The following is a 24,489-nucleotide window of genomic DNA, read 5'->3' on the forward strand; positions in this document are numbered from 1 at the left end:
GACCTTGAAGGGCTAGGGCCATGGGCATCCATGCTGAACACACAATTCTCAGAGGAAGAAATACTAGAAGCTAATAAATACATAAAAAAAATCCACATCACTAGCCATCAGTGAAATGCAAATTTAAACAACATTGAGATATCATCTCACCCCAGAAACAATAGCTATCATAAAGAATTCAACCAGCAACAAATGTTAGAGAGGATGTGAGGAAAAAGGAACCCTTCTCCACTGCTGGTGGGAATGTAGACTTGTGCAACCATTACAGAAATCAATGTGAAACCTCCTTAAAAAACTAGGTATGGAAATCCCATTCAATTCAACTATCCGCCTTCTGTGAATTTTTCCAAAAGAATTAAAAACATCATATCATAGTGATATATGTGGGTCTATGTTTATAGCAGCACAATTTGTGGTAGCCAAATCTTGGAAACACCCAAAATGCCTATCACCTGAGGAATGGATGAAAAAAATGTGGTGGTTTTATACAATGAAGTTTTACTCAGCTATAAAGAATAATCAACTCAACACCTTCATATAAAAGTGGATGCAACTTGAAGACATACTTATAAGTGAGATAAATCAGACCCACATGTGTAGATATCATATAGTCCCCCTAGTGTAAGAACTCAAAAGAAGAAATAAAAATTGAAAGGTATAACACAGTTAAATGGAAAGTGAGAACTTAAGGATTAAACACCAAAGGAGAAAAGTTAGGAAACATGGTAGTGGCAAAACCACACAATTATATAAACAAAATGGTTAAGGCAATAGTCCAAAGAATCGCCATCAGGTTTTTGAACGTAGCAGTTAATTGGTAGAATTCTCAACCTGACTAACTATATATGGTGATATCTGTTAACTAAGCAACTGCACTTAGGAAAGCAATGTGTAATAGTAAAACCATGCTTGGAATACCTATCATTCTTATCTTCCAAATGCATACTGCTTCTAATGTCATATCAATTATTGCTATACTCTCTCTCTCAAGTAAATGTTTTTAGAAAGGTAATCAAAGAAAACAAGAGATAAGAAAAATACATGTCATAGGATTATCCTGCTTCAGTGTTGTATATAGTTAGGTTTCTAAATTTCTGTGTAAAAATTTGTAATTTTTTTTCACATTCTGTAGGGATTTAAAGGATAGAATATCAACAATTGTTGTAAAATACCTGTTCCATGCTATGTCTAAGGCACTTGATATTCAGACAGATAGCAATGTTAAGCTCAACTGCCTATGTTATAGGGTAATGATATCATTAAGCTTCTTTTCTGGAGTGTTATCAACTTAAGTGTGCAGACCAAAAGTTAGTGAAAAAGAAGAGCTACCGTTGCCCATTTTTTGATTGGGTCTTTTATTTAGGGGATCTAATTTTTGAGTTCATTATATATCTTAGAGGTAAGTCCCCCGTCCATGGAATAGTTGGCAAAACTGGTTTTTTTTCATTTTGTAGGTTGTCTCTTCTCTCTGTTAAATGTTTCCTTTGTGGTGCAGGAATTTTTAATTTGATATAATTCTATTTGTTGGTTTTTGGTGCTATCTCTAGTGCAATTTGATTCAAAAATTCCTTGCCTGCTTTTTTTCTATTTAATTTTCCAGCAGAGTAAATGTTTCTGTTTTAACATATAGAGCTTCAATCCATTTAGCTTTTAGCTTCGTATATGGTGAGAGATATGGGTCTATACTGAGTCTTCTACAGGTAGATAGCTTTTTTGTTAGTTCAGTTCCATGCAGATTGTTTTTGCGGTACCAGGGATCAAGCTCAGGACCTTGCTCTTGCCAGGCAGGTACTTATGCCACTGAGCTATCTCCCCAGCCCTCTCCATGAAGATTGAGAAAACGTTACTCAGTGCTTATTTCTTGCTAAATAGTGCATCAGCCACTTGAGAATAAAAAGGTCAATAATATACAATCTAAACCACAAAAGAATCTCCATTGTCATGAGAAAAACAGACATATGAACAAATAATTATAAAACTGTATGAGACTTGAGATTAGAGTAATATGTATGAAATACAGAGATGAAGACAAAAATGGAATCAAAAGGAAAGAAATAAAATATGCAATGAAAAAAGATACTTTGGGTCAGAATAGTAATAGAAGAGAAGTTCTAGTGGAGGAAAAATTATAATAAATGTCACAGAAACAAAGTTTTATGTCTGATTGGCATGAAAATGAATAAATCAGAGTGGTGGCACACACCTGTAACTGCAACACTCTGATGGACTGAGGCAGGAGGATCACAAGTTCTAGCCCAGGTGGGGGAACTAAAAACTTACTTAGACCTTGTCTCAAAATTTTTTAAAAATTAAAAGATTGAAGATGTAGCTCAGTATGAAGGCTTAACCCCAGTACCATCTAAACACACACACACAAAGTATACACACACACACACACACACACACGCACATATAATTAAGGTAGTAGTGGACAGTAGGCAGAAACTAGAACATAGGTTTCCGAGAAGTGTTATTATCAGGTCTTTAACTTTAAAATTTCCTTTGGGGCAATGTATGACTCGGTTATTTATGACCAATAATCCTACTGAAGATGGTTAAGAAAATCTTAGAGAAAAAAGTAAACTAAACACCAAAACACAAACAAAAACAAAGTTTAAAATAAATCCTTAGGAGTTTTTTTTTGTATTTTTACTAATTTTACTGAGAACAAAATTGCATTGTGACAGCTTCAAAATAGGTCGGTAGGAGAATTACAAAAATCAATACATTGCATATTATTGTCTTTGAAGTAGCCATTCATAGCACAAGATGCAGGCATGATATCTTGTCCAAACATTATTAATACCGATCTTTCTTCTTATTGAATTAAGAGAAAGTAGGTATATATCTATCCTATTTTGTATATACAGATACAAAATCGTCCTTCATTTATATCACCTTTTTTTGTTCAGTTTTGTCATAGATGGGTATTCCATTGCCATCCAAATATTGTAGGTGCATGAATTCAGCAAAATGTTCCAGTATAGTTCAGTATTCCACAATAGTAGAGGGTTATCCACAGGACTGGCAATGTCCGAATCTGATGACTTGAGCCTTCCACAACTCAGCATATCAACAGGGCTTCACTTTTCATACCTTCTACACTTTTCTGCTGGATGGTTAAAACCAAGATAAAGCAAGAGCTATGTAACAAAGAATGTAACTTTTGCATCTGACCAGGTCAGTCAAATCACTTCAGGATTTGCTCTGAAACCCTGCACAAGTTTGTAGATCCTTTTTCAGTGTCAGCCAGACGGATGAGTCATTGCTATTGCTTGACCAATTTGCTCTCTGTGAAAGCCTGGGAGAATGTTTTCTTTCCATGCGACTCTCTTTAGGCACACACTGCACCATCGATCACATTCCTCTGTGGCCCCATCATCTCCTTGATCAGAAAATTTGGGACAAAACTGAGTTACATGATATTACAGTACTGGTTCTCTTATGTCCTGAGTCCTCACTGACCTTGAAAGGCTAGGGCCAAAATATTGGCTGTCCTTGCAGCCCTTCCTTTTCTCTAATTTTTGGCCTGCAAACTTAGGTTGTTAACCTTCCAGAAGAGAAGCTTATTGTTATTGCCATATAACCTAGGCTGTTGAGCTTAACCTTACTATCTGTCTGAATATCAAACATCTTAGGCATAAGATGGGACATCTTTAAAAAAAATTACTTGAGATACAGTCTGGCCATAATTGGTATGTCATGACAAGCAGTATATATTTAGAAGACCAGAATGATAGGCATTCCAATCATGACCCCACTATTACACATTGCTATCTTTAGTGCAGTTGCTCAGTTCACATGTATCAACATGTATAGTTAGTCAGGGTGAGAATCCCACCAAGTAACTACTAGTTTCAACAACCTGCTGATAGTTCTCAGGATCATTGCCTTACCCATCTTGTACATATAGATGTATGGCTTTGTCCCTGTCATGTTTCCTAGTTTTTCTCCTTGCCTTCTTTTCATTGTCTAAACCTCAAGTTCTCACTTTCCTTTGTGTTATACCTTTCTAAAACCCTTAGTTTTAATGAATCATAGAACTATGAAGGAAGTGAGACAAGAAGCAAACAAGAAATATAACAGGCATTCATAATCTTATCAAAAACCTACCAAAGTATTGTAAAAATATTATTCTCTATCATGCAATTTTCAAAGTTTCCCACAAGATCAGGAATATAATAAAGTTCCTGACTGTTATCCTGCTAATTACTGTACTTTCATATTGGAGATACCAGCCACTAAAAAAAGACAAGGAAAAACTAAAAATTGGAAAAGTAATGATGAAACTGAATCTAATTCTAAGCAATATGACCCTGTCTGTAGAGCAATTCAAAAACATTTACAAGTAAAAATATTAGATTTAATAACTGAATATAAGTCACTACACAATAAGCATTATTATTTGTAATGAACACTAAACAATAATATAAAATTTAATGCATATTATTCAAGATACCATCAAATGGCTAGAAATATGATAGAATTACAAGCCCTCTATATAGAAAACCAGAAAATTTTCCCTAGAAAACATCACCAAAATGTACATAAGTAGAGGAATAAGTTATATCAAAAATTGGAAAATTCATTATTATAAAACTACAAATCTCTCCCCAAATTAGAATATAGCTCAATGAAATACGAGATTGGTAAGCAAATGGTACAATTTTATAGAAACGCAAAAGGCTCTGAACAGCCAAGACAATACTGAAGGAAAACAAAAGGAAACCATATCTTAATGTATTTGAAGATGTATAATATATAATAAAGTGATAGTAATTATGACTACGTGATTGGCATAAATATTTTTGCAATGAAATAGTTAAGTATTTTATTTTCAAATTAACAATAAAATTCATCTTGAATTTATAAAGATTTTGTGAAAAAATGTAAAGCACACAACCAATTTAAGAATAGTCCAACATGGGAAAATTCCAAGCTTACAAAGCTGGTTTTTTTGGGTCTAATTATCTCTATGTTTTAATTAATTTTACTGAGAAACAAATAGCAATAAGACAGTTTCAAAACAGGTCAATAGGATAGTTACAATAATTAATATATTGTATATTGCTGTCTTTCTAATAGTTATTCATAGTACAAGATGTAGACATGATATATTGCCTAAACACTATTAGTGCAAATCTTTCTTCTCATTGAATTAAGAGAAAGTAGCTGTATATCTATCCTAACTATTTTGTATATACAGATACAAAATGGTCCTTCATTTGTATCCCCTTTATTTGTTTAGTTTTGTCAGAGATGGGTATTCCATTGCCATTTAAATATTGTAGGTGCGTGAATTCAGCAAAATAACCCAATATAGTCCAGTAGATCACAATAGTAGTGGGTTATCCACAGGACTGACAATGTCAGAAGTTGTTGACTTGAGCCATTTACAACTCAGCATTCTAAATGTGTAATGATTGGCATAAATATTGACAAAAATCAATGGATGTAATAGGCCTAGACCTATTCATTTATGACAATGTTATATGCAGATCACTAGGAATAGAACAGTCTTTTTATAAATGGTTCTGGGTCAATGGACAATCCAAATGGAGAGGAGGGAGAGAAAAGAAAGAAAGAAAAGAGAAAGAAGAAAGAAAGAAAGAAAGAAAGAAAGAAAGAAAGAAAGAAAGAAAGAAAGAAAGAAAGAAAGAAAGAAAGAAAGGGGGAAGGAAAAGGAGAGGAAGGAAAGAAGAAAACAATGAAGAGAAGGAGATGGGAAAGAGAATTTATTCTTAATATACAAAAAAAGTCTCCATCCATTATCTGTTGTTGCTATATAAAATACCTGATACTGGATTATTTCTGAAGAGTTGAGGTTTATTTTGGCTTAAGGTTCTGGAGGATCAATTCCAAGATAAAACAGGTATATCTGATGAGGCCCCTATGCTGTGTCAGAACATATTCAGAAAAAGAAGAAAGATAAAAGACACATGTAGAAGAGACAAAACACAGGAGTTAGCCTGTCTTTATAACAAATAAGTACTGCAACTTCAGGAACTGCTTAATTCCCATAAGAATGGTCTCTTAAAAAGCCCATATGGTAATGCCACCACAAAATGGCATCAAATTTCAACACCAGCTGTAAGAGGGTACACCATACACACATTATAGCACAAGTCACTATTGGGAGGATTATAATTTTAATAACTCAAGATAAAACAATAAACTACCCTGGTGATAACATAGAAAAATATCTTGCTGACATTAGAAAAAACAATAATTTGTTAACAAAAATCAATACTATCTAGAAATTGGGTTACATTAATATTAACAACTTCTCCATCATTAAAAGAAAAAAAAGTAATCCTCACAATATGAGAAACTACTTTTCAGCCCCTATAAATGGTAAAGGATTAATATACAAGGTGTAATTTAAAAGAAGCAAAACAGTGAAGAGAGAGCAACAAAATGAGACTTCCATAGATTCATAAGACAAAAATAGATAGTGAGGTTAAGCTCAACAGCCTAGGTTATGTGGTAATAACAACAAGCTTGTCTTCTGGAGGATTAACAACCTATGTTTGCAGACCAAAATTAGAGAAAAAGGAGGGCAGTAAGGAAAGCCAACATTTTGGCCCTAGCCTTCCAAGATCAATTAAAACTCAGGACATATGAGAATCTGTACTGTAACATAATATAACTCAGTTGTGTCCCAAATTTTCTGATCAAGGAGATTATGGGGTCAAAAAGGAAAGTGATTGATGATGTAGAGTGTGTCTAAGGAGAGTCACACAGAGAGAAAACATTCTCTCAGGCTTTCACAGAAATCAAATTGGCCAAGCAAGTGCCATGACTCATCCACATGGCTGACACTGATAAAGGATCTACAATCTGAGGTATAGGGTCTCAGGATAAATCCTGAGGGGATTTGACTGACCTTATCAGATCCTAAAGCTACAATTCTTGTAACATAGGTCTTGCTTTATCTTGGTCTTAACAATCCAGCAGAAAAGTGTAAAAATGAAGTACAGAAAATAAAGCCATGTTGTTATGTTGAGCTGTAGGGTACTCAGGTCAACTTCTGACATTGCCAGTCAAGTGGAAGACCCAGTACTATTATGGACTATTGGACTATTTTGGGATATTTTGCTGAGTTCACACACCTATAATATTTAAATGATAGAACTAAACAAAAAAAAGGGGATATAGATGAATGACCATTTTGTGTCTGTGTATTCAAAATTGTTAGGATAGATATATAGCTACATTCTCTTAATTCAAGGAATAGAGGGATTTGTTCTAATAGGGTTTGTAAATAGGATATCATGTCTACACCTTGTACAACAAATAACCACTGGGAAGGCAGTATGCAATGTGTTAATTATTGGAACTGTCCTACCAATTTGATTTGAAACTGTCTCATTGCTATTTATTTCTCAATAAAATTATGGAAAAAATAAATAAATACTACCCTGAACAATAAAAAAGAAACAACAATACAATGAAAAAATGGGCTAAAAATCTTGAATAAGAATTTCAGAAAAATGGATGTCCAAATAATTAATAAAAGTAAAAATGTATGCAGTTGGATTAACGATCAGATAAATGCAGTTTTAAACCACAATGGTACAACTACAGACCCAATAAATATACTATCTTTTAACAGTTAAACAACATCAAACACTGACAAGAATGCAGAACAACTGAAACTCAGACAGTGCTGTCAGAATATAAATTCTTACAGTTATTTTTGGAAACTATTTGGTATTTACTAAAGCTGAATATGTGCATTTTATTTAACACAGAAATATCACTCATAGGCATATAGCCAAGAGAAATGAGCATATATCTTCACCAAAAGTTATATCAAGAATATTTGTAAAGCCAAACTCTTAGAAGTAGAGCCTTAATAGGGTGGTCACTAAAGGTCAGCAGTGGGGTGAGACAGGCAAAGAATAGGGAGATACTGATCAAAGGGTATGAAGTTTCAGTTATTAAAATTTGTTTTTGAGAGGTACTATACAAATAGAGTGATTATATTCAATAATAGTGTGGGCTGAAAAATAGCTAAGAGTACATGTCAAATAGTTCACCATAAAAAGAAAGGTAATGGATATGTTAACATTTTAGATTATTCTACATTTTATACTTATATGAAAATATTACACCTTACCCCATAAGTGTATACAATTATGATTTGTCAGTTTAAAATAATGCTACCTTAAATTTTAGAAAGAATATTGAAGCTAGAAATGGTGGCACACACCTGTAATCCCAGCACTCAGGAAGCTGAAGCAGGAAGACTGCAAGTTTGAGGTCTCACTACAAAAGTAAGATCCTTGTGAAAAATAAATAAATAAAAGGAATATTGATAGTTGTATAGTTTTCAGTATCCCAAAATTAGAAATAACCCAAATATTTATTAATAAAGAGAAATAAATTATGGCATTAGCTTTACAGTGGAATGTTAGACAGTGACAAAAAAGAATGAACTACGCCTACACACAGTAACATAATGTATCTCACAAACATAAAGCTAAATAAAGCAAACAAACGCGAATGAATATGTATCATTTTGTTTCATTTATATAAAGTTCAAAATTACTCCAGGTGAATCTCTGATTTCAAAAATTAGGATACTAATGATTCATGTGTAATCACCAACTACATCAAGAAGTAAAACTTTATCAAACTTACCCATAGAAAGTTTTGATAAAATTTTATTTCTTAATGCAGCTGATGATTGCATACAAATCAGCTTATTCAGAAAACTGATTGAGCTGTGTACTTATTATTTGTGCATTTTTGAAATGTTACATTTTAATTAAAAAGTTAAATTTTGAAAACTATATCCCTAGGCACAGTAGTAATAATATTAAAATAATCAAGTTAAAAATTTTCTTTGAACTTGACAATACAATATGCGTCAATATTAGCATTTAATTATTAAGTAAATCACCACATGTATGCATTGATGCTTTTTTATTTACTAATTTATGAATTTAATTTCACTTTAAGTACTAAAGCAACTTAAAGATACCTTAATGTTCCCATAGTTGCACTCAGGTTGTTAAGCATGACAGCATATTAAAAGCCCAACAATAGTAGAGCTGCCTAAACCTGTTGGAGTTCTGAGTTTAAAGCCTTCTTTTTCAAAAGCCAAGCCTAAAATATTTCAGAAAACTATTTCAACAACCCTGAGTTTGAAATTTAGATTAGGAGTGTTGAAGCACAAAATTAGAGTAAATAATAAATCTTTCAGGCTTCTGATACAAGATAATTGAGTGAACACAGACATTTACCTCTTCTTCTTACAAAAACCATTGAAAAAGAAATATCAAAACAATTATTTCACAGTCTGCTGGGAGTCTGTGATGAGTGTCAGGGATAGACCCGAAAAGAAATATCTGATAGCTATAAATTCAATTAGATCAGACTAACAGTAACACCCAAAAGAGCTACTAGAGCTGCAGCCTAGGGAGTCCTAACACTTTACAACACCAAGAGTACAAATCCTTTCAAGACTTCCCTCAGAAGAGCAGCACAGTAAGACTCAGAGGCAGTGGGGCTGAGAGAAGTTGGAAACAGGCATTCAACTAAGGACACTGGGGGAAGGGGGAAATTGAGTCAATTTTAGCACTACTAATGGCATACTCTCATTGCGGTCCATGAAAAGCTCGGCTATTATAGTATTTTATTTCATTCCTTCAGTCTCATTGCCAATGCTAATTCATATTCCCTCAATTTTCTTCCACCCACACTATGTTTTCAAGATATATGTGTGAATATGTACAACTAGTCAGATACAAACAATCACTGCAGGCATTCTGAAGTTGTACCTTTGACATTTTACATGCTCCATTCTAAGTTGCTATACATCTGGATTCTCCTGACTCACAGTATTACACATAATACTGGAATGAGTATTTTTGAACATGGCCACCTTGAAGACATTTCTGAGAATTTCTCAGGGATATCTTGGCAGAAGTGGAATTGTTGGGGTATATTACATGCAAATTCTCAATTTGGCTATAAAAGCTGCCAAATATTCACTAGAACGTGCACAACAGTCTACACCCACACTACTTCAATCCATGTATAATGGTTCCTATTCCCCAGAGGGCTGATATTATTTACTTTCCTGACATTAACAAACATGAAAGATACAATGATATTCTTTGTTTTTGTATTCATATCTTCATATACTTACTGTAATTGTGTTGCTTCCTATTTTGGGGAATTGCTACTTCATTTCCATTTTCCTATACTTCTACCAGAATTTCCTTCTCCTTATTGATTTTCAGGGAAGCCATTTTGTCCCAGTCTATTATCTGTCTTTTTAATTTGCACAAATTTTCTTTTTTTTTCTATTGAACCTTCTGTAATATACTTATATTTTTGGGTTCTTTTTTTTCTTTTTTTTTTTTTTGAGGAACTGAGGATTGAACTCAGTCCCTTGCACTTGCCAGGGAAGCGCTTATTTCACTGAACCATCTCCCCAGTCCTTTTTTAATAATATTATTTTATTTATGTTTTGTTTTGTTTTGTTTTGTTTTGTTTGCAGAACCGGGAATTGAACTAAGACCGTTGCATTTGGAAGGCAAGCACTTATTCTACTGAGCTATCTCCCTGCCCTACTTTTGGATTCTTAAACTAGTGAGACAACATGATTTTTGCACATACAAGACTGAATTTATTTAACTTAGGAATATGGTCTCCAGTTGTATCCATTTACCCATAAAGCCCTCAAATTTATCTTTTTTAACTAATTAATACTCCATTGTGTAAAAATACCACATCTTCTTCATCAATTCCTCAGTTGATGGGCATTTGGGTTGTATCCAAGATTTTTTATGAAAAATTGCACTGCTATAAACATGGATGCACATATATTTCTGTGGTACAATGTTTTCAATTATTTTGGAAAAATACCCTGGAGAGGAACAGTTGAGTTGAATGGGACCTCCAATTCTAGCTGTTTGAGACATCTCCACATTGATTTCCACAATGGTTGTACCAGACTATACTGCCACCAGCAGTGGAGAAGGGTTCTCATTTCCCAAAACCCTTCCAGCATTGGTTATTGGTTAATTTCTTGATGATAGCCATTCTTTCTGGTGTAAGATGGAATCCTAGTGTTGTTTTAATTTGCATTTCCTGAATGACCAATGATGTTGAACATTTTTACATATATTTCTTTGACATTTTTATTCTTTTGGAAAAGTTATATTCAACTCAGATGCCCATTTTTGGATTGAGTATGAATTTTGGGGGCCTTAATTTTTGCTATAGGTTTTAGATAGACAGCCTTTGCCAGAGGGACAGTTGGCTATAATTTTTTTCCAGTTCGTGAGTTTTCTTTTTACTCTGTTGGTGATTTCTTTTGAGATGCAGAAACTTTTCAAAAAGATTATATTTCAATTGTTGATTCTTTGAACTATTTTCTCTGTAGTGTGGTTTTGTTCATGGAGTCTCTACATACTCCTATGTCTTTAAGATTTGAACTTACTTTTTCACCCAAAAGATTTAGTGTTTCTGTTGCAATGTTTGTTTGATCCATTTTGACTTAGTTTAGTGTATTAGTGGTTGACATGAGGCTAATTTTATTCTTTGGATGTGGAAAGCCAATTTTTCCATCATCACTTAATAAAGAGGCTATCTTTCTTCCAGTGTACATGGTTGACCCCTTTGTCAAAGATAAGGTGGCTGAGTGTGATTGCAGTTGTATCTGCATCTTCTAATCTGTTCCATTGATCTTCATGTCTGTTTTACTTTTGGCAGTACCATTCTGATTTTATCACAGTAGCTTTGTAGAATAATTTCAAGTAAAGCATTGTGATGCCTCCTGCCTTTCCTTTGTTGCTCAGGATTGCTTTTGCTAATCTGACTCTCTTATGATTCAACATGAATTTTAGGAATGTTTTACCTAGCTCTGTGAGGTATAATGATGGTATTTTAATTGAGATTGCATTGAATCTGTATAAAAATTTTGCAAGTATGGTCATTTTCCCAGTGTTGGCTCTTCCTATCCAGGAACAGGGACTATCCTTCCATTTGCTAAAATCCTCTTCAATCTCTTCTCGGAGTACCGTAATTTTCAACGTATAAGTCTTTTACTTCCTTTGTGAGATTGATTCCTAAGTATTTCAGTTTTTGGAAGTTATTATTAAAGGCAAGGTTTCCATAATTTCTCTCTCAGTGTATTCATTGTTTATGTACAAAAATGCCATTGGCTTTTGAATGTTGACTTTGTATCCTGCTATGCTACTGAATTTGGTTATTAAATCTACAAGTCACTGGGTGGAGTTCTTGGAGCCTTCTAAATAAAGTATCATGTTATTTTCAAACAATAATTTCAATTCTTCCTTTCTAATCATTATTCCTTCTCTCTCTCTCTCTCTCTCTCTCTCTCTCTCTCTCTCTCTCTCTCATCTAATGGCCTGGCTAATGTTTCCAGGACTATACTGAATAGGAGTGAAGATACTGAACATCCTTACCTTGTTCCTGATTTTAAAGTGAAGTCTTTCAGTTTTTGCCCAGTTAGTATGATGTTGACTATTTGTTCTCATACATGGCTTTTATCAGGTAGAGGCATAGACCATGTGTTCTGATTTTCTGAAGGGTTTGTATCATCAATGACTTCTCTATTTTCTACCTGACCTATTTTAAATTTTAAAATGTGAGAGAAAAATAGACATATTAATGACTTGTGTGTTGCATATAGTTTTATGAATTATTTTAGATTTTGTTATATAATAACAAATTTAATTCATACAGTTAAAGGTGACAAATTAATTCTTACCTCAGTTTTTCATTTTCTAGGCTGTGTTTGATGCTATTGTCATTGCTCATGGTACCACTATAATCAAAAGTGACATAATTATTCTGAACTGCTGTTCTTCCTGGTATTCTAAGACTGAGATTGACTAAAGTTCTCAGAAAATACTGTGGCACAGTGTCAGTGACTCAAGGACTCAGTCAAATAGGTATGAACTTCTCATCCCCAAGAGATGGAAGACATAGGATCTTAAAACAGACTAAAAAAAAAAAAAAAAAAACAGATACATCTGGAAGATACTTCTGAAAAGTAGTCATTTCCTAAGGGATCTAAAACTAACAATAAAGCAACCCACCGTAGGTAATTCACAAGCATCACTGGAGAATTAAACTAAAAAAGGAAAAGGAGATGACACTTCAACATGATTAATCACCAAGTACCAGTTCACCAAAGGCAAACCTAGTGTTACTGTTTGTGTCTAGTTTTTCCTCCAAAGCCTCATGAAGTCACTGGAGTGGCTTCTAGAGTTTGTGATTAATTCTTGATCCAAAGTTGGCATTATGGTTATGAGTACTATACCTGCCCTGGGGCAGGTAATCTGCATACAAATGTAAGGAGGGGAGAGAGGTTTGCTAGCTATCTCAGCTGCTGCTCCTCCCTTTGCTCTTTGGTGCTTTCTGCCAATATAAACAGTTAACATCTGCAATGTGCCACTCTGCCTTGGAGCCAGCTGGATATGGACTGAAACCTCCACTAACTGTGAGCTAAATAAACCTTTATATTCTTAATTCTGGGTGTTGGGTATTTTGTCCCAGCTATGAGAAAAAAGTAACTAAGACACCCAGAGAGCAATGAGGTGGAACAATCTGAGAGAAACCCCTCCCTCGGCCTCTCTGAAGTGGTAATAGCAAAGCAACTGCGTGAGGCTCTAGAAAAAATAAAATCAAAATTAATTTCCCAGATAGTTATAGAAATGGTGTCTGCCGTGGAAACCATGCTTGGTGACTCTAGAGTAGATACAGAAAATAAAATTGAGGAGCTTAAGAAAATTATGGAAACCATGAAAGCATAGGAAAGAAATGAAATTCATAAGCCATACTTGAGCAGATATCCAAGAGAATAAAAATTCCATTCAAAGTATCTGCAGCAGATTAAGCCAAAGTGAGGACAGGATCTCAGGTACAGAAGAAAAGCTTTGCAGTTAGCATCATAAAATGTAAGATTTCTTTAAAAATAGCAAGGGACCTTGAGAAATCAATACAGCAGCTACTACATGAGTCAAACAAAAATAACTGAAAATCAATCAGAGTCAAAGAAAAAGCAGGAGGTAACACAAATGATATAAAAAGTACTGTTCACAGATGTCATGGCAGAAAACCTCCCCAGTGTAGAAAAAAATGGCATATAGATAAGTAGCATATACATAGCTCCAATTAGCCACAATCAAAACAATATTCAGCCAGGTATATCATAGTCAAGATTCCAGAAGTTCAACATAAGAATAGATTTATAAAAGCTGTTAGGGAAAAAAATCACTTATAGAGGAAAACACATGCAAATCATAGCTGAGTTCAGGAGAGCTTGGACAAAAGTATTTCAAGTTCTAAAGGAAAACATAGTTCAACTCAAATTGATAAATTGATACCCCACAAAACTATCTTTCAAAACTGATGGAGAACAAAGACTCTTTCATGACATATACTATCTAAGGAAATTTATAGTCACCAAACCAGAACTCAAAAATATTTTGAAGGCTGGTCCAAGATAACTCAGTGGATTAAAACGTCTGCTTAGGCAGACACAGGGGCCAGGATTCGATCCCTGGCCTGCTGTGCCAGTCCCGCCACCCAGGACACACTGAGATGGCAATTGAGACTGAGTGTGGTGGCACGGGCCTGTAATTCAGCAACTAGGAGGCTGAAAAACAGGAACGATCACTAGAAGTCCAATCTGTGTAGTGAGAGCCCATAGACCCTATAATAAATACATTACAAAAAAGAAAGGGATAATAAGGACTACAACTCCATGGACCCCAGTGGTAGAAATCCACAAAGCAAGACAAACAATTAAACAGAGGGTAAAAAAGGAGGGAGAGCCAACAACAGGAAAATAACATGATAATGATAAGTAAATACATAGCAGTTATAATCATTCATGTTAATAGTCTCAATTCACCAATCAAGAGATACAGACTGACAGAATGCATCAACAAACAAAACAAAACAAAACAATATAATAGACATATTTAATTCAAAATTAAATTCATAGAGTAAAAGTAAAAGGATTGAAAACAATGCACCATATGACAGAAACCCAGAAAAAAGCAAGGGGAGCTATTCTATTTACAGAAAAGTGAATTTCAAGCAAAGACTGATTAACAAAGATAAAGGTCACTACATCTTTGTAAAAGCAACAGTTCAAGAGGAATAGATAACAATCATAAATATACATGTGAAACAAATACCAGTGTACCAGAGTATATTAAAGGAATATTAATGGGAATGAAAATCAAATACAATTGTATTGGGGGACCTCAATACCCCACTGTCACAAGAAGACAGATCAACTGGACAAAAACAGCATTGAAATATAAGAATTGAACCAAAATTTTGAACAAATGGACTCAGGAGATATCTACAGTATTCTAACCCAACAACATCATAATACACACTCTTCTCAGCTGCACATAAGACATTCTTCAAATTAGAACACGTCCTAGCTCATAGAACATGTTTAAGTAAGTGCAAAGGAATTGAAATTATCTCATACATATTATCGTACAGTAGTACAATGAAATTGAAATCTGTGGCATAAAACCCATAAGCATTTCATAAACACATGGAAATTAAACAGCACCCTCATGAGCAACCAATAGGTCAAAGATGAAATTAAAGAAGAAAGCAGACAATTTCTACAATTAAATGATGATGAAAATACAACATACCAGAATTAATGGGACACAGTGAAAGCAGTCCTAAGAGGAAAATTTATAGCAGTGAATATCACGAAAATAGAGCAAGCACAAATGAACAATTTAATGGGTAGACTTCTAGAAAAAGAAGAGAAGAATATGCCAAAAGTTTTATGAGGAGGGAATCATAAAGATTAGAACAGAAATTAACAAATTGAAGACTAAAAGCAACAACACAAAGAAACAATGAATTGAAGAGTTGGATCTTAGAAAGACTAAACAAAATTGGCAAACTCTTATCCAATCTTAACAAAAAAAAAGAAATAAAAAACTCAAATCTACACAATTAAGAATGAAAAAGGTGAAATTACAGTGGAGCCTGCAGAAATCCAGATCATCTATACCTACTTTGAAACATTATATTTTAATGCAAAAGAAATGGGCAAATTCCTAGATACATGTGAATTACCAAAGCTGAATCAGAAAGATACAAAATTCCAAATAAACCAATATCAATCTTTAGGTAAATGGATGCAGCTAGAGACTGTATTAGTAAGTGAAATAAATTAAACCCATCTGTGCAAATATTGTATTGTCTTAATATTGTGAGAACCTAAAAGAGTAAATAAAATCTGGGAGAAAAAAGAGATACTGCGAAAGGGAAAGAATTTGTTCAATGGGGAGGAAAAACAGGGATGAAGAAAAGGATAAAAGAAAGAAGGGGAATGAATATATGTAGGATAGTTTGAATAATTGTATTGCGTATTTCTACTGGTCTACTGAAAGCAGAAGCTAATGTTTAATATTTTTATTCTTATATTTTCTTTTTAATTTCTTATGACTTTCTTTTTGTTGTTTTGGTTTGTTTTTTTATCTGATTTTGCAGGATTATATCTGGCAATCTAAACAATTAACTTGAAGATAACATCACGCAATACAGCAACCATTGTTGAATTCCTATTACTTTCTTTAATGAAATTTTGTACTTTTTCTAATGATTTTTAACTGTTTTGGGGTGTTTGTTTGTTTGTTTGTTTGGTAGTACCAGGTATCGAACTTGGGACCTTGTGGTTGCCAGGCAGGTGCTTATGCCATATCCCGGCTGCTGTTTTGTATTCTTTTAAAAATGAAATAAATAAATTGAGGATGCAATTAAAAACCCACCAACAAAGAAAATCCCAGGCCCTAATGGATTCACTGCTGAATTCTACAAGGTATTTAGAGAAGACCTGACACCAATAATTCTCAAACTCTTTTTTTTAAACAGAAATTTATTTTTTTAATAATTTTATTGAGAAACAAATAGCAATGAGACAGTTTCAAAACCGAATAGTAGGACAGTTTCAATAATTGATACATTGCATATTGTTGCCTTCTTAGTGGTTATTCATAGTACACGATGCAGACATGAGCCAACATTTTGGCCCTAGCCTTCTAAGGTCAATTAAGACTCAGGACATATGAGAACTTGTACTGTAACATCATGTAACTCGGCAGTGTCCCAAATTTTCTCAACAAGGAGATTATGGGGCCAAAGAGGAAAGTGATCGATGATGTAGACTGTGCCTAAAGAGAGTCACATGGAAAGAAAACATTCTCTCACGCTTTCACAGAGAGCACATTGGCCAAGCAATGGCTTCAACTCATCCACATGGCTGACACTGACAAAAGTTCTACAATCTGAGGTGCAGGATCTCAGGATAAATCCTGAGGGGATTTCACTGACCTTATCAGACCCGAAAGCTACAACTCTTGTTGCATAGGTTCTGCTTTACCTTGGTCTTGGCCATCCAGAAAAAAAGTATAAAAATGAAATATAAGAAGTAAAGCCATGCTGTTATGTTGAGCTGTAGGGAACTCAGGTCAACAATTTCTGACATAGCCACTCAAGCAGAAGACTCAATACTATTATGAGCTACTGGACTCTTTTAGAATATTTTGCTGAGTTTACACACCTATAATATTCAAATAACAGAAATTAACAAAAGTGGGTATACCAACGATTGTATCTGTTTATTCAAAGTGGTTTTGATAGATATATAGTTACATTCTCTTAATGAATAGAATGATTCCTGTACAGCAATTAACCACTAGGAAGAATGCATGCAGTGTGTTAAATATTGAAACTGTCCTACCGATTTGATTTGCAACTGTCTCATTGCTATTTGTTTATCAATAAAATTGTGAAAAAAAGATGCAGACATAATATCCTGTCCAAAAATACTATTAGAATAAATATTTTTATTCATTGAATTAAGAGAAAGCAGCTGTATGTGTATCCTATTTTGAATATACAGATACAAAATGATCCTGCATTTGTATCCCTTTTTTTCTTTAGTTTTGTCAGAGAAGGGTGTTCCATTGTCATTTAAATATTGTAGGTACGTGAATTTAGCAAAATATTCCAATATAATCCAGTAGTCCATAATAATAGTGGGTTTTCTGTAGGAATGAATGGCAATGTCGGAAGTTGGTGCCTTGAGCCTTTTACAACTCAGCATATTAATATGGCCTTACTTTTTATACTTCATTTTTATACTTTTCTGCTGGATGGTTAAGACCAAGATGAAGCAAGATTTATATAACAAGATATGTAACTTTTGTATCTGACAGGGTCAGTCAAATCCCCTCAGTATTTACCCTGAAACCCTGTACCACAGTTTGTAGGTCCTTTGTCAGTGTCAGCCATGTGGATGAGTCACTGCCATTGCTTGGCCAATTTGCTCTCTGTGAAAGCCTGAGAGAATATTTTCTCTCCATGTGACTCTCCTTAGGCACACTCTACATCATCAATCATTTTCCTCTGTGGCCCCATCATCTCCTTGATCAGAAAATTTGGGACACAACTGAGATACATGATGTTACAGTACAGGTTCTCCTATGTCCTGAGTCTTCACTGACCTTCAAAGGCTAGGGCCAAAATGTTGGCTGGCCTTGCAGCCCTTCTTTTTCTCTAATTTTTGGTGTGCCAACTTAGCTTGTTAACCCTCCAGAAGAGAAGTTTATTATTTCTACCCTACAACTTCGGCAGTTGAGTTTAACCTTACTATCTGTCTGAATATCAAACATCTTAGACATAATAGGGAACAGATGTTTTCCATCAAGTATTAATATGTTAAACTGTAAGTCCCTATAGAATATGAAGAAAAAATTTTAAAAATATTTTTAAAATAGGAATAAACAATTACATGTCTTTACACAGAAATTTACAAATTTAATCATATACAGCATTGTAGCAGAATAGTCCTATGACACTTTTTTCTTGTCTCTTATATTCATTTATTACCCTTTTTTAAACAAACATTTACTTGAGAAACAGTATAGCAGTAATTGGTATGACTTGACAAGCAGTACGTATTTAATTCTCAAACTCATTAAAAAATTGAAAGGGAGGAGACCAGGGAGATGGCTCAGTAGAATAAGCACTTCCCTGGCAAGCATAAGTGCCTGAGTTGAATCGCTGGTTCCACAAAACAAACAAACAAATAAAAAAATTGAAAGGGAAATAATATTCCCAAATTCATTTCTGAAAGTAAAGATTAACCTGATACCAAAATTAGACAAGGACCCAACTAAGAAAGAGAACTACAGGTCAATATTCCTGATGAACACAGAAGAAAAAATACTCAGTAAGATACTGGCAAACCGAATGCAACACATCACCAACATTATATACCATGACCAAGTGGTATTCATCCCAGGAAATCAGAGATGGATCAACATACATAAATCAATAAATGTAATACACCATATTAACACAGTAAGGGCAAAATTATCATCTCAATAGATGCATAAAATGCATTTGAAAAAGCCCATTATCCATTCATGATAAAAGCCCTAAAGAAAACTGTAATATGTGGTATTTATCTCAATCTGATAAAAGCCATCTACGACAAACCAACAGGCAACATCACACTAAATGGACAAAAATTGAAAAGTTTTCCTCTAAAATTAGGAACAAGACAAGGATGTTCCCTGTCTCCACTCTTATTCAACATAGTCCTGGAAACTTTAGACAGAACAATTAGGCAAGAGAAAGAAACAAAATGAATAATGATAGGAAATGAAGAATTTAAATTATCATTTTTTGCAGATGATATGATATTCTACATAGAAGACCCCCAAAGTCCACTAAAAACTGCTAGATTTAAGAAGCAAATTTAGTAGTGTAGGTGGATACAAAGTCACACTCAAATATCTATAATCTTCCTGTACATGAATAACAAACTCACCAAAAAATAAGTCAGAGAAACAGCACCTTTCATAATACCATCCCAAAAAATGAAATATCTGGGAATCAATCTACTGAAAGACATAAAAGACCTCTACATTGAAAATTACAGTATTCCAAAAAAGGAGATTGAAGTGGATATCAGAAAATGGAAAGATATTGTCATGTTTCCTAGCTCTTCTCCTTTCCCTCTCTTGATTAGTTAGTCTTCAAGATCCTGCATTCCTTTTACTTGTATTATACTTTTCTATTTGTATTTCTTCTTTTGAGTTCTTATACTAGGGAAACTATATGATATTTACACATGTGTGCCTGGTTTATTTCACTTATGAGAATATGTTCAAGTGGCATCCACTTCAATATAAAGGCTTTGAGTTTATCATTCTTTGTAGCTGAGTAATACTCCATTGTGTAAAAATACCACATCTTCTTCAACCATTCCTCAGGTGATGGGCATCTTGGTTGTTTCCAAGATTTGCTATCACAAATTATGCTGCTATAAACATAGGCACATATATATCCCTATGATATGATGTTTTCAGATCCTCTGGGAAAATTCCCAGTAGAGGAATAGCTGGTTTAAATGAGATTTCGAGTCCAACTTTTCTAAGGAGTCTCCACACTGATTTCCATAATAGTTGCATCTGTCTACATTCCCATCAGCAGTGGAGAAGGGTTCCTTTTTCCCCACAGTCTCTCCAACATTTGTTGTTGGGTGATTTCTTTATGATAGCCATTCTTTCTGGGGTAAGATGATATCTCAATGTTGTTTTAATTTGCATTTCGCAGATGGCTAGTGATGTGCAACATTTTTTCATATATTTATTCACTTGTTTAATTTCATCCCAAAAGCTTAACCATCCAGCAGAAAAGTATAAAAATGAAGTATAAGAAGTAAAGCCGTGCTGTTGTGTTGGGCTGTGGGGGACTCAGGTCAACAATTTCTGACATTGCCAGTGAAGCGGAAGACCCAAAACTATTATGGACTACTGAACTCTTTTAGAATATTTTGCTGAGTTTACACACCTATAATATTTAAATGATGGAACTTAATAAAAAAGGGGACACAGATGAATGTCCATTTTGTATCTGTGTATTCAAAATGGTTAGGATAGTTACATTCTCTTAATGAATAGAGGGATTTGTTCTAATGGTGTTTGTAAATAGGACATCAAGTCCACATCTTGTACAGCAATTAACCACTAGGAAGAATGTATGCAGTGTGTTTATTATTGAAACTGTCCTACCAATTTGGTTTGAAACCATTGGTAGGTCTCATTGCTATTTGTTTCTCAATAAAATTATGGGGAAAAACAAAATGGAAAGATATCCCTTGCTCTTGGGTTGGAAGAACAAATTTAGTTTAAATGCCCATACTTTTAAATATATTGTAAAGATTAATGCAATTCCAATCAAAATTCCAATAGCATATCTCAGAGAATTAGAGAAATTTTCCTAAAATTCATTTGGAATCAGAAGAGACTTAGAATAGTAAAGGCAAGAATAGGGAACAAAGTCAAGGCAAGGGGGATCATAATACCTTATTTGCAATTATACTATAAAACTACTGTGATAAAAATACCATGAAACTGGAAAAAACAGACTCAAAGATCATTGGAACAGTTCAGAAGAAGCAGAAACATCTTCAGACATACTCAACCACCTTGTCTTTTTTAAAGGTGCCAAACAAATTCATTGGAATATAGATTCCTTAATAAATCTTGCTGGAAAAACTGGCTCTGCAAATATCAAAAATTAAAATGGGACCCATATCTTTAACCATGCTCTAAACTAATTTAGAAATTGATCAAAGATCAAAATATTAAAACAGAAGCATTAAATCTGTTGAAAGGTAGAATAGGTAAAACTCTTGAAGACATTGGTACAGGCAAAGACTTTATGAATAAAACCCTGATCACACAGGAACTGTAACAAAAAAATCAACACTTGGGATCTCATCTTATTAAAAAACCTTACATAGCAGGAGAAACCAATAACAGTATGAAAAAACAACCCACAACTTGGGAAAAATGTTTGCCAGCTGCTCCTCAGATGGATTACTATCAAGAACATATAAAGAACTCAAAATAATCAGTCCCCCAAATTTAAATACCTGTTCCAAAAGAGCATCTGAGATAAATATATACTTTTTGGGTGAATAAATACAAACAGCAAATAAATACATGAAAAAAGTGTTCAGCATTACTGGTCATTCAAGAGAAACATATTTTAAAAAAGAGAGAGAGAGAAACATATTAAAACAACACTGAGATTCCTTCTCACCCCAGAAAGAATGGCTATAATCAAGAAATCAGAGGCTGGAGATATAGCTTGGTGGCATAAGTACCTGCCTGGCAAGTACAAGTTCACGAGTTCAATCCCTGCCACTGGAAGAAAAAAAAAGAAATCAACCAATAACAAATGATGGAGGAGCTGTGAGGAAAAAGCAATACTTCTGCACAGTTGATGGTAGTATAGACTGGTGCTACCATTGTGGAAATCAATGTGGAGATGCCTGACAAAAACCAGGATTGGAAGGCCCTTTTGACCCAGCTATTCCCCTTCTGGGTATATTTCAGAAGAATTAAATACATCAGACCACAATAATATATGTGCACCCATGATTATAGTGCAAAATTTGCAATAGTTAGATCTAGGAAACAACCCAAATGTCTCCCAACCAAAAAAGGGATAAAAAGATGTGGTGTTTTTATACAATGCTAAAGTACTACTCAGCCATAAAGAAGGATAGACTCTGGAATTTTATAGGTAAATGGATGCAACTTGAGACCATAATTACAAGTAAAATAAGTCAAATGCACATGTGTAAATATCATGCTTTGTCCCTACTGTGAGAAGCTGAAAGAGTAAATAAAATCTGTAACATAATGTAGATATTCTAAAATGGGAAGCACCTTCAAAAGGAAAGAGAAATTGGGATGGGGAAATGTAGAAAAAAAGGAGGGTAAAATAAAATATAGATCGAGATACAGATATAAATATAGATACAGATAAAAATAGTTAAGAGAGTTATACTACTAATTTGTTTTAATTAATTGAAAAATATTTGTGCTAATATTAGTTGGACAAATAAAGGTCTATATCTTATACTCTGAGTAACTAATTCAAAGATAACACAATGCAATTCATTAATCGTTGTTACCCTCCTATTATCATGTTTTGAAATTTGGGGGTCCCTTTAAAATAAAAAATAATGTCAATTCTGCCATTGTTGTATGAACACAGCCATATAACAGACAATATGTACCAGGAATGTCTGTGCCAGATAAAGTTTTATTTACAAAGGCAAAAAGTAGACTTGATTTGACCCCACAGGCCACTCTTTGTCAAAGCGAATTTTGCATGTTTTTTTTGGGGGGGGGTTCTCTGCTCATTTATTCTGTTTCTTGATTTTTCTGTTTTGTTTTGTTGTTTGTTTTTACTTTAATTTTTTTTTCAGAACTGGGGTACTTTAATTTTTTATTTTGCTATTAGCAGTTATTTCTTTTTAAAATTGTAAGCAACTCTGGTTGAAGTAGAGAGATGAATACTACTGATTTCAAACATTGATCTCATGTTTGGTAATTTTTCTTCTGTTGGTTTTTCCAAATGGATATGTATGCTGCCTAGGTGTAATGATACCTTTATCACTTACATTCAATTGTTTATAATTCTTTTTGGTGTTTCTTTCTTAAAACTCCATCGGGGAGTCCTAGTACTTTGTTCAAAAGTAGCTGTGGTGGAAGCATCTTTGCTTCATTCCTGGTCTTCAAAATATCTCCAAAGTTTCTCAATTAAATGCAATATTTACCACTTCTTGGCCTTTTGGCTATTATCAAGTGTAGTATCTGTTCTTATTAGTTTAAATGCAGTATTTGCTGTAGGGATTTTGTACAAAACCTCTACAAAAATAAGGAAAATTGTTTATATTCTTATTTGTGAAGATATACCATGAAGAAGATTCTAAAACATTAAGTGCATCTTTTGCACTGACTAAGGCATCAATATTCTTTTCTTCCATTAGGCTTTGGACACATACATTCATATATGAGCTAAGACTGTAGCTAATTTCTCTTTCCCTGAATTTTCATGTTCATTTTTGGAAACCAGAGTTCATTAACCCAATAATATAAAATGGACATATTTGCTTCCACAACAACTTCTTTAAGATATAAAGTAATTAATGATATCATTAAGCTTCTCTTCTGGAGTGTTAACAATTTAAGTTTGCAGACCAAAAAATTAGAGAAATAGAAGACCTACAAGGATAGCCAACATTTTGGCCCTAGCCCTTCAAAGTCAGTGAGGACTCAGGACATAAGAGAACCTGTACTGTAACATCCTGTAGCTCAGTGGTATCCCAAATTTTCTGATCAAGGAGATGACGGGGCCACAGAGGAATTGATCGACGGTGTAGATGTGCCTAAGGAGAGTCACATGGACGTAAAACATTCTCTCAGGCTTTCACAGAGAGCAAATTTGTCAAGCAATGGCCATTACTCATCCCCATGGCTGACACTGACAAAAGATCTACAAACTGAGTTATAGGGTTTCATAGTAAGTCCTGAGAGGATTTGACTGACCTTGTCAGATACAAAAGTTATATTCTTTGTTATATAG

At 34.0% G+C, this 24,489-nt stretch overlaps 1 pseudogene; it reads left to right on the top strand.

The window, feature by feature from the left end:
- The first annotated feature begins 23,678 nt into the window (after positions 1-23,678).
- LOC111815031 lies at positions 23,679-23,882 on the top strand (annotated as a pseudogene).
- The last annotated feature ends 607 nt before the right edge of the window (positions 23,883-24,489 follow it).

Source organism: Octodon degus, unplaced genomic scaffold, assembly GCF_000260255.1.
Source record: "Octodon degus isolate 3935 unplaced genomic scaffold, OctDeg1.0 scaffold00010, whole genome shotgun sequence".
In the NCBI taxonomy this organism is placed as follows: Eukaryota; Metazoa; Chordata; class Mammalia; order Rodentia; family Octodontidae; genus Octodon; species Octodon degus.